Source organism: Orcinus orca, chromosome 11 (assembly GCF_937001465.1).
Source record: "Orcinus orca chromosome 11, mOrcOrc1.1, whole genome shotgun sequence".
Classification (NCBI taxonomy): domain Eukaryota; kingdom Metazoa; phylum Chordata; class Mammalia; order Artiodactyla; family Delphinidae; genus Orcinus; species Orcinus orca.
This window is the reverse complement of record NC_064569.1, coordinates 63,011,531-63,025,393: the sequence shown is the minus strand read 5'-3', so window position 1 is coordinate 63,025,393 and position 13,863 is coordinate 63,011,531.

The following is a 13,863-nucleotide window of genomic DNA, read 5'->3' as shown; positions in this document are numbered from 1 at the left end:
ATGTTGCATGTACATAAAACATACTAGCACTGTCTTAAAGGAAAAGAGTAAATCATGCAATGTGTGGAAAGAGCTCTGTACCTTTACAATACTACATAATCACCAAGTGATAAAAAAAATGAGTTGCAAATGGGAAAACCAGATCTGTGTGGCTGGTTCCACAGTCACAAACTTTGCCAGTTGTTGAACTCACTGAGAGGCCATTAAAAATCCTGATGTCTGCTTGCCCCTCCCCAGAGGTTTTAATTTAATTGGTCTGTGATGTAGCAGTGGCCTGGAGATCTAGATTTTTAAATCTCCCCAAGTTCTTCCCATGTGCAGCCAAGATTGAGGATCACTGAATCAAGGTAATGGCATCCATGCCAGACGCCAGCTAGTATCATGTTAATGCAGGAGAAGGTTGGGAATTCATTCAAAACCTTAAATTTAAGATTGGAGAAGGGTCTGATTATAAAAATGTCTCAAGCCACAGAAGGTCAGAGCCTATTACTCCATCTGTAATGGAGTAGATCCTAAGATTCTATAAGATAACACTGACCATGTTATCTGCAATGATGGAAATGTTCTACATCTGTGTTGAATACAATAACCACTTGCTCCTTGTGACTACTGAGGATTGGAAATGTAGCTAGTATGACTAAGGAAATTTCTAATTCTAATAAATTTCTAAATTTCTAGTATTATTTAGCTAATAAATAATATTTTTAAAGTTAATATTATCATTAAATGTTAATTAATTTATATTTACATTTAAATAGCAATAAGTGATAAGTGCCTACCTTACTGGATAGCATAGCCTTAAAATAAACTCAAAGAACATCACGTTGGTGCACTACCTGATTCCACAGATTTTCAATGTTGATAAAATGGGTGGCCTAGTTTAGATAAAGGTGCCATATAGAACATATATTTGCAAGAATAAAAAAAGACAATGAATTTTTTAAAGCTCCAGAGAATATAATCACACTCTTATACTTGCAAAAAGAACTATAACCTTTATTCATCCTTTGTAAATCTTGAATCCCTGAACAAACAGACTTAAAAACAGACTTTCAGAACAAAAAGCTGTCTGTAAGTATAAATTTATACATGAGTTTTATTTTGATAATTGTTATTAAATCAACCACCTAATCTATAAATATAAAAGTATGGCAATAAGCTTCATGTCTGAAATAAACTCACACAAATGCACACATAGAGAGGTATGAAGTAAGAATCTATGCCCATAAAATAAGCATGCATTCTTTTTTCTATCTTTACATGAATAACTTGAATTGTGTGCTTACTACAGACCAGACACTGTGCTTACTGCTTTAGATGCATATTCTCATAATCATCTAAGGAGATAGGTACTATTACCCACACTGAGCACATGGGAAATGGAGGCTCACAGCAGTTAATTTTTTTATATTCACCCAACTCATGAACGTTAAAGCTGAATGCTGCGTTCTGTATTTATTAATAGTAATAACTGACAAACCTCCTTATAATTATATAGGGATTTTAAGAATGTTACTTTTATTGCTATTCAACATTTCTTTACCACTACTGAAATTCTCTATCAACAGAGAATAATCAGTCACTGTCTGAACAAGGTGTAATCTGTGTCTATGCGTGAATACGCTTTCACTGTTACTATACCATTTATATTTCTATAACTCTAGCTCTTCAACAGCAGCTTGAACAAAGCCAAATTCTAGAAGTCACGGTGACAAAAATTCATCACTATTCATAAATTAGAACAATGGATTGCTTCCAATTGTCTCCTGTAGTTTTGCCAAGGCAGCAAGAACAAAAGAAGGATGATGAGTATCACCCATGCCTTTTGTTTCGGAACTATTCATTAAATAAAGATAATTTAGCCAAAATACACTTGAAAAAGACTTGCTGATTTGCACATTCCTTACAAATGCATTCAGCAAGTGACAATGGCATTTTAAATCTAAATTTACAATAAAGAGATATCACAGGATTTTGAAGTAGCAAAACCATTTCTAGCTGCTGAAGTGTAAGAATGAAGAGACAAAATAATGAGACCTTGGGAACATGTCTAAAAATGTGACACCAACACATGGAACATCCATCCCCAGCTGTCTTCAGAAAGCTTGATGTACACTTAAAATGCATGACACCGCCATACCAGAGCCGCTTTCAAAATTTATCGCCTGGTTTTGTATATTTTACTCCAGATTCCACTAGAAAGATGTTAAACCAACTGAATTACTGTCACCAGCTAGTGAGTTCTTGCATAGTTATTCTCCAAATACCTTGGAAATGAACATCTCCAAGGCCTCATCTAATAACCAAAGTTGCCATTTTCAAATGGGAAATGAAACAGTACATTTGAAGATTCGTTTTCTCATATTCTCCAATGCTGCCTCTACTTTTGGTTAACATACATGTATATGTTCCTATTAATATTTCAAAATCTTTTTTTAAAATAAGGAGTCATCTAAAACAAAATCCAACTTCAATATCTAATTATAGCTATTTATTAAATATATAATATATGTACTATAAATGTTCCAGGCACTGTGCTTGTGTCATCTCATTTAAACCTCTCAGTGCTATGAAAAAAACATTATTTTCTATAGTTCACCTATGAGGAAACTGAAGCTGAGGGGTAAATGACTTCCCCAAAGTAACCTAACCAGTAGGGAGGTGTGCCTGGTGTGCCATACTCTCAACCATTCTCTTTTATGCCTGGCTAGGAATATAACTGGAGGTAGTTAAAAGTGTTCTAGCCCTTTCTTGTCTGAAAATAGACTCCCATTTCTTTCGCAGAAAACAGCTACTTTGAAAAAAACAGTGAGAGTAGTCTTATAATAGACTCCAATGATATACTTACTTTCCCACCAGTTATCCAGAAATAACCAACAAGAAATAATTTCTTTCATTTTTTATAACATGTTGGAGTCTTTCCTTACTTTTCCAGATGGATTCAAAATCATATTTATTAACTCAAATCCATTTTATTATGTTTTTATTCTATACTATGAATTGACCCCTTTCTTAATAAGAACTCAAATTGAGTCAGAAGTAAATTGCTACACTGTTACAGAGCAAAAGAACAGATGGTAACATAAGTTTAGAAGGGAAAACAAGACCATGTAAATTCTAGAAGAAAACATGGGCATATTTCTTTAAAGTCCTGAAGTAGAGAAAGCCTTCCAAACTAAATAAGTACCACACACTGATTGTGCCTCTGGAGCTCCAAAAGCCTTCCAAATTATGACCTCAATTCCACACACCATTGAAAGTTCTATAAATTCAACTTTTGCATGATTAAAAACACCCTAAGAAAAGCAAATTACAAACAAACAAACCTAGTAAATATCACAGAAAGAATATATAAAAAGCTCTAAAAATTAAGTAAAAAAACCAACACCCAACAGAAAAATGGACAAATAATATGAACCTACTGTTTATAGGGTAAAAGAAAAATTAGTCTCTTAAACATATAAAAGCTTATTCTCTTATTCTCTCAGAATAAAAGAACAGCAAACTATAAACTATACCAAGATATAATTTTAACCTATATAGATATGTCAAAAATCTAAAATTTACAATAAGCTCTGTTAGACAATTTGTAAGGAAACAATTCCTCTAATACACTACTAGTAAAGCATGATGCAACATCCATGTGGCCACTTGACAATGACTATTAAAATCAACATGCATTTACTCTGTGATGCATCTATATTTCTAAGAATTTATTTTGCCAATTTACATGCATATATATATATATATATATAAAATACAACATATCTATAGAGCTATTCATTGCAATATTTTTCTGCAATTACAAAAGACTGAGAAAAAGACCAGAAAGTAGACAGCAGAAGCAAGAAGAACTACAATCCGGCAGCCTGTGGAAAAAAAACCACATTCACAGAAAGATAGGCAAGATGAAAAGGCAGAGAGCTACGTACCAGATGAAGGAACAAAATAAAACCCCAGAAAAACAACTAAATGAAGTGGAGATAGGCAACCTTCCAGAAAAAGAACTCAGAATAATGATAGTGAAGATGATCCAGGACCTTGGAAAAAGAATGGAGGCAAAGATGGAGAAGATGCAAGAAATGTTTAACAAAGACCTAGAAGAATTAAAGAACAAACAAACAAAGATGAACAATACAATAACTGAAATGAAAACTACACTAGAAGTAATCAATAGCAGAATAACTGAGGCAGAAGAACGGATGAGTGAACTGGAAGACAGAATGGTGGAATTCACTGCTGTGGAACAGAATAAAGAAAAAAGAATGAAAAGAAATGAAGGCAGCCTAAGAGACCTCTGGGACAACATTAAATGCAACAACATTCGCATTATAGGGGTCCCAGAAGGAGAAGAGAGAGAGAAAGGACCCTAGAAAATATTTGAAGAGATTACAGTCGAAAACTTCCCTAACATGGAAAAGGAAATAGCCACCCAAGTCCAGGAAGCAGAGAGTCCCAGGCAGGATAAACGCCAAGATACATAGTGACCAAATTGACAAAAATTAAAGACAAAGAAAAATAATTGAAAGCAACAAGGGAAAAATGACAAATAACATACAAAGGAACTCCCATAAGGTTAACAGCTGATTTCTCAGCAGAAATTCTACAAGCCAGAAGGGAGTGGCATGATATATTTAAAGTGATGAAAGGGAAGAACCTACAACCAAGATTACTCTACCTGGCAAGGATCTCATTCAGATTCAATGAAGAAATCAAAAGCTTTACAGACAAGCAAAAGCTAAGAGAAGCACCACCAAACCAGCTCTACAACAAATGCTAAAGGAACTTCTCTAAGTGGGAAACACAAGAGAAGAAAAGGACCTACAAAAACAAACCCATTACAATTAAGAAAATGGTAATAGGAACATACATATCGATAATTACCTTAAATGTGAATGGATTAAATGCTCCAACCAAAATGCTTACTGAATGGATACAAAAACAAGACCCATATATATGCTGTCTACAAGAGACCCACTTCAGACCTAGGGACACATACAGACTGAAAGTGAGGGGATGGAAAAAGATATTCCATGCAAATGGAAATCAAAAGAAAACTGGAGTAGCAATACTCATATCAGATAAAATAGACTTTAAAACAAAGAATACTACAAGAGACAAGGAAGGACACTACATAATGATCAAGGGATCAATCCAAGAAAAACATATAACAATTATAAATATATATACACCCAACATAGGAGCACCTCAATACATAAGGCAACTGCTAACAGCTCTAAAAGAGGAAATTGACAGTAACACAATAATAGTGGGGGACTTTAACACCTCACTTACACGAATGGACAGATCAGCCAAACAGAAAATTAATAAGGAAACACAAGCTTTAAATGACACAATAGACCAGATAGATTTAATTGATATTTATAGGACATTCCACCCAAAAACAGCACATTACACTTTCTTCTCAAGTGCGCACAGAACATTCTCCAGGATAGATCACATCTTGGGTCACAAATCAAACCTCAGTAAATTTAAGAAAACTGAAATCATATCAAGTATCTTTTCTGACCACAACACTATGAGATTAGAAATCAATTACAGGGAAAAAAACACAAACACATGGAGGCTAAAGAATACATTACTAAATAACCAAGAGATCACTGAAGAAATCAAAGAGGAAATCAAAAAATACCTAGAGACAAATGACAATGAAAACACGACAATACAAAACCTATGACATGCAGCAAAAGCAGTTCTAAGAGGGAACTTTATAGCAATACAAGCCTACCTCAAGAAGCAAGAAAAATCTCAAGTAAACAATCTCACCTTACACCTAGAGGAACTAGAGAAAGAACCAACAAAACCCAAAGTTAGTAGAAGGAAAGAAATCATAGCTATCAGAGCAGAAATAAATGAAATAGAAACAAAGAAAACAATAGCAAAGATCAATAAAACTAAAAGCTGGTTCTTTGAGAAGATAAACAAAATTGATAAACCATTAGCCAGACTCATCAAAAAAAGAGGGAGAGGACTCAAATCAATAAAAGTAGAACTGAAAAAAAAAAAAAAGGACTGAGAAAGAAAAACAACAAAAAACATCTATCAATTGGGAGAATACAGGAATACACCATAATTGGCTTAACCACTACCCTACGGTTGATTTTTTTTCCTGTTTTCACTTTTTTCCCATAACTTTACATGCCCCAGCCTTTTCCTAGAAGAGAATTAACATAGACTGGGCTGTAGCAACATGGAATTCTGGGAGTGCATGAGACCCAGATAGAGCGTGAGAACAGAATTCACGTGATCTCCCTCCTCTAGAGAGAATCCAGCACAGCACAGTCACCAAGCCAGATGGAGGGAATCAAACTTGAGCCAGGTCTAGGCAATAATCAGCGTGCAAAGGGAGATATAACTCTAAAGAAAAGGATTGAGGTCATGGCATTAGGAGAAGAAACAGATGGAAGGATCATTTGAACCATATCCAGGTCTTTTGGGGATGGTCAAGAAGAAGAGAGAGAAAAAGCTACCTTGGATAATTTTGCTGAAAAGTTTGCCTCAGAAGAAAACTGGAAGTGTGTCAGAGACCTAAGGAGATAAGAAATATCCCAGGCAAACCGTGGTTAAAAGCAAACAAGCAAATACAACCTTCCTTCCTATTCTCATCCTCACCAAAATAGATTTACTAAGATGCAGCCGGACAGGATTGCCAGGCCTCCTGCATCTCTCCAGACAACCTTATAGTTGATCTCAACACTATATTGGAACATATTTCCATTATCTACAATATCATAAATGCAAGAAAATAGTTACCTATAATATTTACTCATAGTGAATCCCAGCATTAAAACATGGAATCTTATTCCAATCATATTGGCAGTAATCTAGGCAATTGTCAAGAAATCAAAAAGATGGAAAAAACTTGAACAGCAATCAGATAGTCTGGATATTGTAGTGACAGATCTGAATCAGTTATTTAGAAATGTGTTATGACTGTATTTAAAATAACCAAACAATTTGAAAAGAATCACTTCAACTGTGCATAAAAGGCAGGTTGAATTTTTCAGTGCACGTAGTTTCTGCTACGCCCAGAACATTAAGTTTTCTTCTCCTCGGTGATTATTTAAAATAGTCCTGCAAGTGCTAAGGCTATAATTTCTGAAAATTTAAATTTTCAGGAGACCATATTTTAGCCACAGAAATCTGATTGACTAAATCACTTTGTAATATATAGAGTCTCAACACCTTAAGACTATATAACCTGTGACATTATTAGATGGGAGTTAGTGAGACTGGGACTTTAATATACACAGGCTTTAACTGTATGCACCATAAATACAAACATCTTGACTCAAATGACTAGTCAGTTAGCCAACCTGTACAAAAAAACAGTCAAACTAATTTTGCTTGGGTTTACTGGAACCTTTGTTTTAGAAAAAATGATTATTTAACTAAAGTAATATTTCATTCAAAAGTCTATTATGCAAATATAACCGTTTTTTAAAAATCACTGTTTTAGAAAGTCAACATGAGATTTAATAATTTAATCTAATACATCTAATAATAAGTATTTAATTTATCTAATCTAATAACTAGTGTTTTTTACTTTTTTCAAAGAATTCCTATCTCCAATTATTGTTATAAGATGAAGCCATAGGGGACATACGTCATTCTTCAAAAAATACAACACAGCAGGATGCAGGATGTGATTTATTCTGGTTGAAATAATATCTTCTTGAGGATAAATTAAAGCAATTTCATTAGAAGGGTTTTTGAGAGTCTGGTTTTTGGACTGATTATTTAAAAAGTCTTTCCATGTATTATAAAATTGTTTGTTACAATGCTTATTGAATTTGAACTGTAAGAATTGAACTAAATTAATTCTAAGCCTGACAACGTTATTAAATCATATAAGACCTTGCCAATGTACTGCCTATGATGTCAGGATCAGACAGGATTTTGTAGAAAATACCCATTTAAACTTTTGCTTAAATTGAAAAAAAATTATTTTAATACAAACAAAAAATGTAGATAAAGAGTATCCATTGCAGGGAGACTTCAATAAAATTCTACACTTGAGCTTTATTAGCTGTTAGGAGAGTATGGTGACCCAAGTGCTTTGTCTACAAAAACAGCTGAATAGAACATAACTGGGTTCTAATATCCTACAATCGTTAGGGGAAGAGGTTCCAATAGGATGAGAAGCCTCATAGCAAGAAGATAAACGCAGAAACCCAAGACCAAATTCACTCTCTGATCATATCTTTCATTTATAGAATTTAAGAAATTTTAGGTATTCTCTAGACTTCTACAGGTAGAAATCCTCAGAGACCAAGAAGACTTTAAAAACCAAGTTGTCAGAAATGGCCAAAAATAACCCCAACACTTTTACACACAGTATAGACAAGATCAACTCACCCTTCAGACTTTAGGCAAAGTATATCTTAATTACCCAGCAGCATTGTAGGCTGCTTGCCACATAATTTTAAGACTGGAAATACTGATATGCTAATATTTCTTATCTATGGAAAACTGCTAGTTGTTTCCTAACATCTTTCTCTCCTTCTTCCATAATAATATGATTGTGCCTGCTCATATGGCTGCCCAGTTAGAGACAATAGTTCCCAGCTCACCTTGCAACTAGATATAGTCATATGACTAAATTCACAACAAGGCCAGTGAGCTTAATGGCAACCCCCTCCCCACTTTCCTAAAGTAAACTGATGCCCTCCATTTGGGGTTGTTATCACCCTCCATGGGTGGGTGGTGACCCAGCTTCAACCACATAGACAAGTGTACTACCTTTGAGGGCAGAGAGACCTGGTACAAGGACCATTTCCCTAACACCTCCTGGAGCAGGTCAGCCTCACCAGCTGTGACTGGATAATTGCGTTCTATAGTATCTGAATAACCATATTTGAGGATCTCATCGATAAAGCAACTTAGCCTTTACCCTAAGAAATTCAACTATCCTCATCCTATATCAGTGTAATATCCTGTACTGTGAAATTCTTAAAAACAATGACTTATTTACTTAGTCCAGGATCTGACTCATAGTAACATTCAAGAAATGTGTATTGAATAGACAATGAAGAATTCTCTCAAAGAGTTCCTAATGCTTTTTTCAGTCTACCACAGCATCACACCAAAAAAAATTCATATATTTGAGCATAGTAACCATCTTACTCCTCTCCAGGCTAAATGTCAATTCTTTTAAACTTTTCTTGTTAAGACTTACTTTTCAGCACTTTAATCATTATGTCACTGTCACTCTCCTTTGGATTCTGTTCAGTTTCTCAGCATTTCTTTCAAATGTAATGATCAAGTACGCACATAAACTGTACAGTGAAGGAGTTTGAAGCATGTCACCCCAAAATAACCTACATTGGCATATTGACAATTTTGAGTTAAAAACACTTGAAAAATAGCAAATACAAGAACAACAGTCTGATCTTCCTTCCAGGAGATGAAATTCCAACATGAAAAATATCGTTTCTTTACCAGAAGGAAAGTAGTATCATTAAGGACAAGAAGTTGAGACTGAGAGAATTCTGTATAGACCTTGCTAAAATCATTCTTAATGTTCCTTTAGGTTCCCTACATAGTTTAGTCACTTTTCTACAATTTCTTTCCCTCTCTTTGTTCAACCTAAGATAAAAGTTAGTAGGTTTCACGATTTCTTTGGGTCTTCAGTCCTTATGAAGGCTTCCATGTCATGTAAACCTTAATGTAAATCTGTATGCTGTTTGCCCCTGTTAATCTGTTTTATGTCAGTTTAATTCTCAGGCCCAGCTGAAAAACCCTGAGGGTCGAGGTAATCCAGGAAGAGTCTGACTAATGCAGATTAGAATGGAAAGATTATCTTCCAATCCCTCCATGTGATATTCAGTAGATTAGTAAGAAGTAGTAAGTACTTAGTAAGTAGGTTAGTTGTTCACCACAGAACCATAATAATAACATATTTACTTCATTATGCAGAAGAAAAGCTCTACTGTTTCTCTAAGCTATTTATTTGCTACTGTAAATCACTGTCTTTACTATTAGTACTTACTTGCTGATATGTCTTCTCCTTTTGAATTCCACTATGTTTTTGTGGAACTACATTTTTATTACCTACTAACACAGTAGATTTTTATTTATTTTACCAGGTTATCATAAAAACATCAAATAAGATAGGAAAGAGCTCTGTGAATTATTGTCTAAAATGTTACTGAGGTTGATTCAGAGCCACTGGTAATTATCAATACTGTGATTTTGTTAAATATCAACATGTGAATCATTTGAGGGACTGCATTCAACTCCATGTAATAAAACTTTCTTTGATCGAATGGGTTTATTTCTCTCACTTAAAAATAAGCCTGGGAAGAGAATAAGGGAATAAATTAAGATCGGCACTGTCACTCCATATGACAGACTTCTGTTTTTGTTTTATTTTTCTTTTGCTTTGCCTTGCCATCCTTAGAGTTGGTCTATCATCCTCATTATCGAAAGACAGCTGCCACACACATGGAACAGGACAAAAGGGACATACCAATGTACCTACACCTCTTATTCAGGATAACAGCGATTTTCCCATAAGCCCCACCCAGTAGATGTCTCCCAGAACGGCCTCGGATGGCCACCCACAGCTAAACAGGGATTGCAGGAGGCAAATATTTGAGCTGGGCACACTGCCTCCTAGACCAAATTTGGGAAATGTTAGTAAAGAAGCGGGCAATTAGCTACAGGTGGAGAATTTACCATATCTGCCATGTCTTACACTGTGAGAGTCCAGATTATAATTCCTAGATTATGAACAAGAGTTTATCATTGGGCAGAATAAAAAATGAAATCAATAATTATCCCTTCTTTCCCATTAATAAGCATAGCTCTGTCTTCACTAACCATGCTCTATATAACACAACTATAGCAAAATTAATGTTTGATCATCTATTTTGCTATTTATGTAAAGCTGTAATTTCTGAAATTTCTGGTTATAACTCCTTAAAAACTTCAATAGTTCCCTTTAACCAGCCCTCTGGCAATATGAGGCCCATGCTGTCAAGGAACATTGAGGAAAAAAATAAAACCAATTTTTTTTTTACTGTTTGGGACCTCACTTCTGAAGTGAAGTCCCCACTCTGAAGACCCTCCCCCCCTTCCTTCCCCAAAGTAGGAAAGCCTTGAAGAGAGAATGGATGTGGATTTATTATATCTCCATCAGGTGTGTCTACTTAAATGGATTAGAACTGCTCCTTTTGATGTGGGACACTTTCTGTATACAAGAATATTCAGAGATACATTCCTTATATTTGCTTTTTTGCAGGTGGTTTACATAGTCATTATTCAAGTGACAATAATAAGCTTTTACAGTGTATACCTTCTATGTTTTGGTATGACTGTTTAATCTGTTCTCAAATCTAGCGAATTAAGGAAGAATCTCAATACCTGCTGCATATTTTCCATTCAGGAGTCCTTTGACAATTTAGTACCCCCTAACTAGCATCAGAACATTCTGACCATATGGCAGGTACAGTAGGAAAATGTCCTGACTTTAAGATTAGACATGCCTGAGATTGAATTCTCTATTTCCTATCATTGTGTGACCCTCATCAAATCAGTTGAACTCTCAGACCCTGTATCCTTAGCTGGGAATTGGGTTCATATTTCCTTGCAAGATAGGATTTAAAATGGTCTCTTTCCATTATTGTCAAACTGCACACTCTACCAGAATGACTCACCAGAACTAGGATTTCATAGCAATTATTTCCAACTTTAGCAAAACTTTACTTCAAGGAAACTAGGAAAAGACATCTTTAGCAGGCTTTGCACCTTTGAAAGTTGACAACCTTTAGGAATAGTATACAAAGTCTATTATTTTTCATCCTGTTAGTCTCTAGAATTATGGATCTATATGTAAATAGTGGCTTTTGTCATTCTGAAATTTGTATTGAGTGTTTTTCTAAAAATAATGCACTAAATGTTGAAAAACTGACAGCTAAAAAAACATAGCCCAGCACCTACTCATCATAATTCCATTTGAATCTCTTTGCCTCACTGGTATGACTCTGTTTCCTATTTTGCCTCTTTGTTTATTATATATTTCAGATTCTTACTGTCTCTGCATTTACTATATAAGGTGGTACAGTCTGAGTCTTTACTAAGTTTAACCATTAGAGAAATTATTCTTTCAAAATTCTGTAAAGCTTCTATTGTAAAGATGGTATACTTTATTCAAATTATCTTAGGGCTATTTTTTAAAGTTTTAAATTCACTTTGTACTACAAAATGTTTGATGCCATTATTAAAAATGAAACTTCCTCAGGTTGCATGGATTAAATACCATTTGAAACTTATCCTAGGATGCACATTGAATAGTTATTTCTTAATGAAAAATATTTTAAATAATTAGAATGCAATATTTCCATTTTAAGTCATCTGCAATAATAGAGCAGCAGAGAGGGAAACCTATGACCTTCTCAGTGAAAAACACAAGGGCTACTTCAATCTCTGTCTTCAGGATAAAGGATGAGAAGGCTGCATCATGGATATTTCCTGCCATACAGGGAAGCCATTATGGCTCACACACATTGTCCTCACAGGGACTTTTCTCTGTGCATAGGCATCCCTGGTGTCTCTTTTCTTTGTAAAAGGACACCAGTCATATTGGATTAGGGCCCCACCCTTATGATCTCACTTAACCTTAACTATCTCTTTAAAAGCCCCATCTCCAGAAACAGTCATATTGGGGGCTACGACTATAACATAAGAATATGGGGTGGGAGGAAAACACAATTTAGTCCATAACAACATCTGTGCAGCTACAATATAGGAAACCCTGTCTCCTTTGTAGTTTCCAACACCATCATGGGTTTACTGGGGAAGGAACAAGAAATTTATAGGCCTGGGGTAACTATTGATGCATGTTACACGCAGGGTAGGAAAGTGAGGATGTCATTTGGGCTTTTGTACATACTATAGGAGAGAACCGCTTTTCTAATTAGGGTTTCAGCAGAGGCTTTCATTCTGGGGAATTACAAAAATCTGCTAGTAAGGAATATCAGTTACAGGACACATACGTGCATACAACAAATACGCGTGGAGTACCACTGCTCTGTGCTGGCTCTGGTGGACACAGCTCTAATTAAATCAGATTTTCCCTGTGCATTTATGGCACCTACACACTAACAGCCCTTAAATATCTATTAATATTTTGAAGAAGAAATAGAGAAGGTAGTATTTTCTTTTATAAAAAATCTTTTAGAAGATGGCGGAAGAGTGAGACGCGGAGATCACCCTCCTCTCCACAGATACACCAGAAATACATCTACACGTGGAACAGCTCCTACAGAACACCTACTGAATACTGGCAGAAGACCTCAGACCTGCCAAAAGGCAAGAACCACCCCCCCCCCCACGTACCTGGGTAGAGCAAAAGAAAAAAGAATAAACAGAGACAAAAAGGATAGGGACGGGACCGGCACCAGTGGGAGGGAGCTGTGAAGGAGGAAACGTTTCTACACACTAGGAAGCCCCTTCGCGGGCGGAGACTGCGGGTGGCGGAGGTGGAAAGCTTCGGAGCCGCGGAGGAGAGCACAGCAACAGGGATGCTGAGGGAAAAGCGGAGAGATTCCCGCACAGAGGATAGGTGCCGACCAGCACTCACCAGCCCGAGAGGCTTGTCTGCTCACCCGCCGGGGCGGGCGGGGCTGGGAGTTGAGGCTTGGGTCGGTTGGAGCGCCGGGAGACGACTGGGGTTGGCGGTGTGAATACAGCCTGCAGGGGGTTAGTGCGCCACTGCTAGTCGGGAGGGAGTCCGGGCAAAAGTCTGGACCTGCCGAAGAGGCAAGAGACTTTTTCTTACCTCTTTGTTTCATGGTGCGCAAGGAGAGGCGATTAACAGCGCTGCTTAAAGGAGCTTCA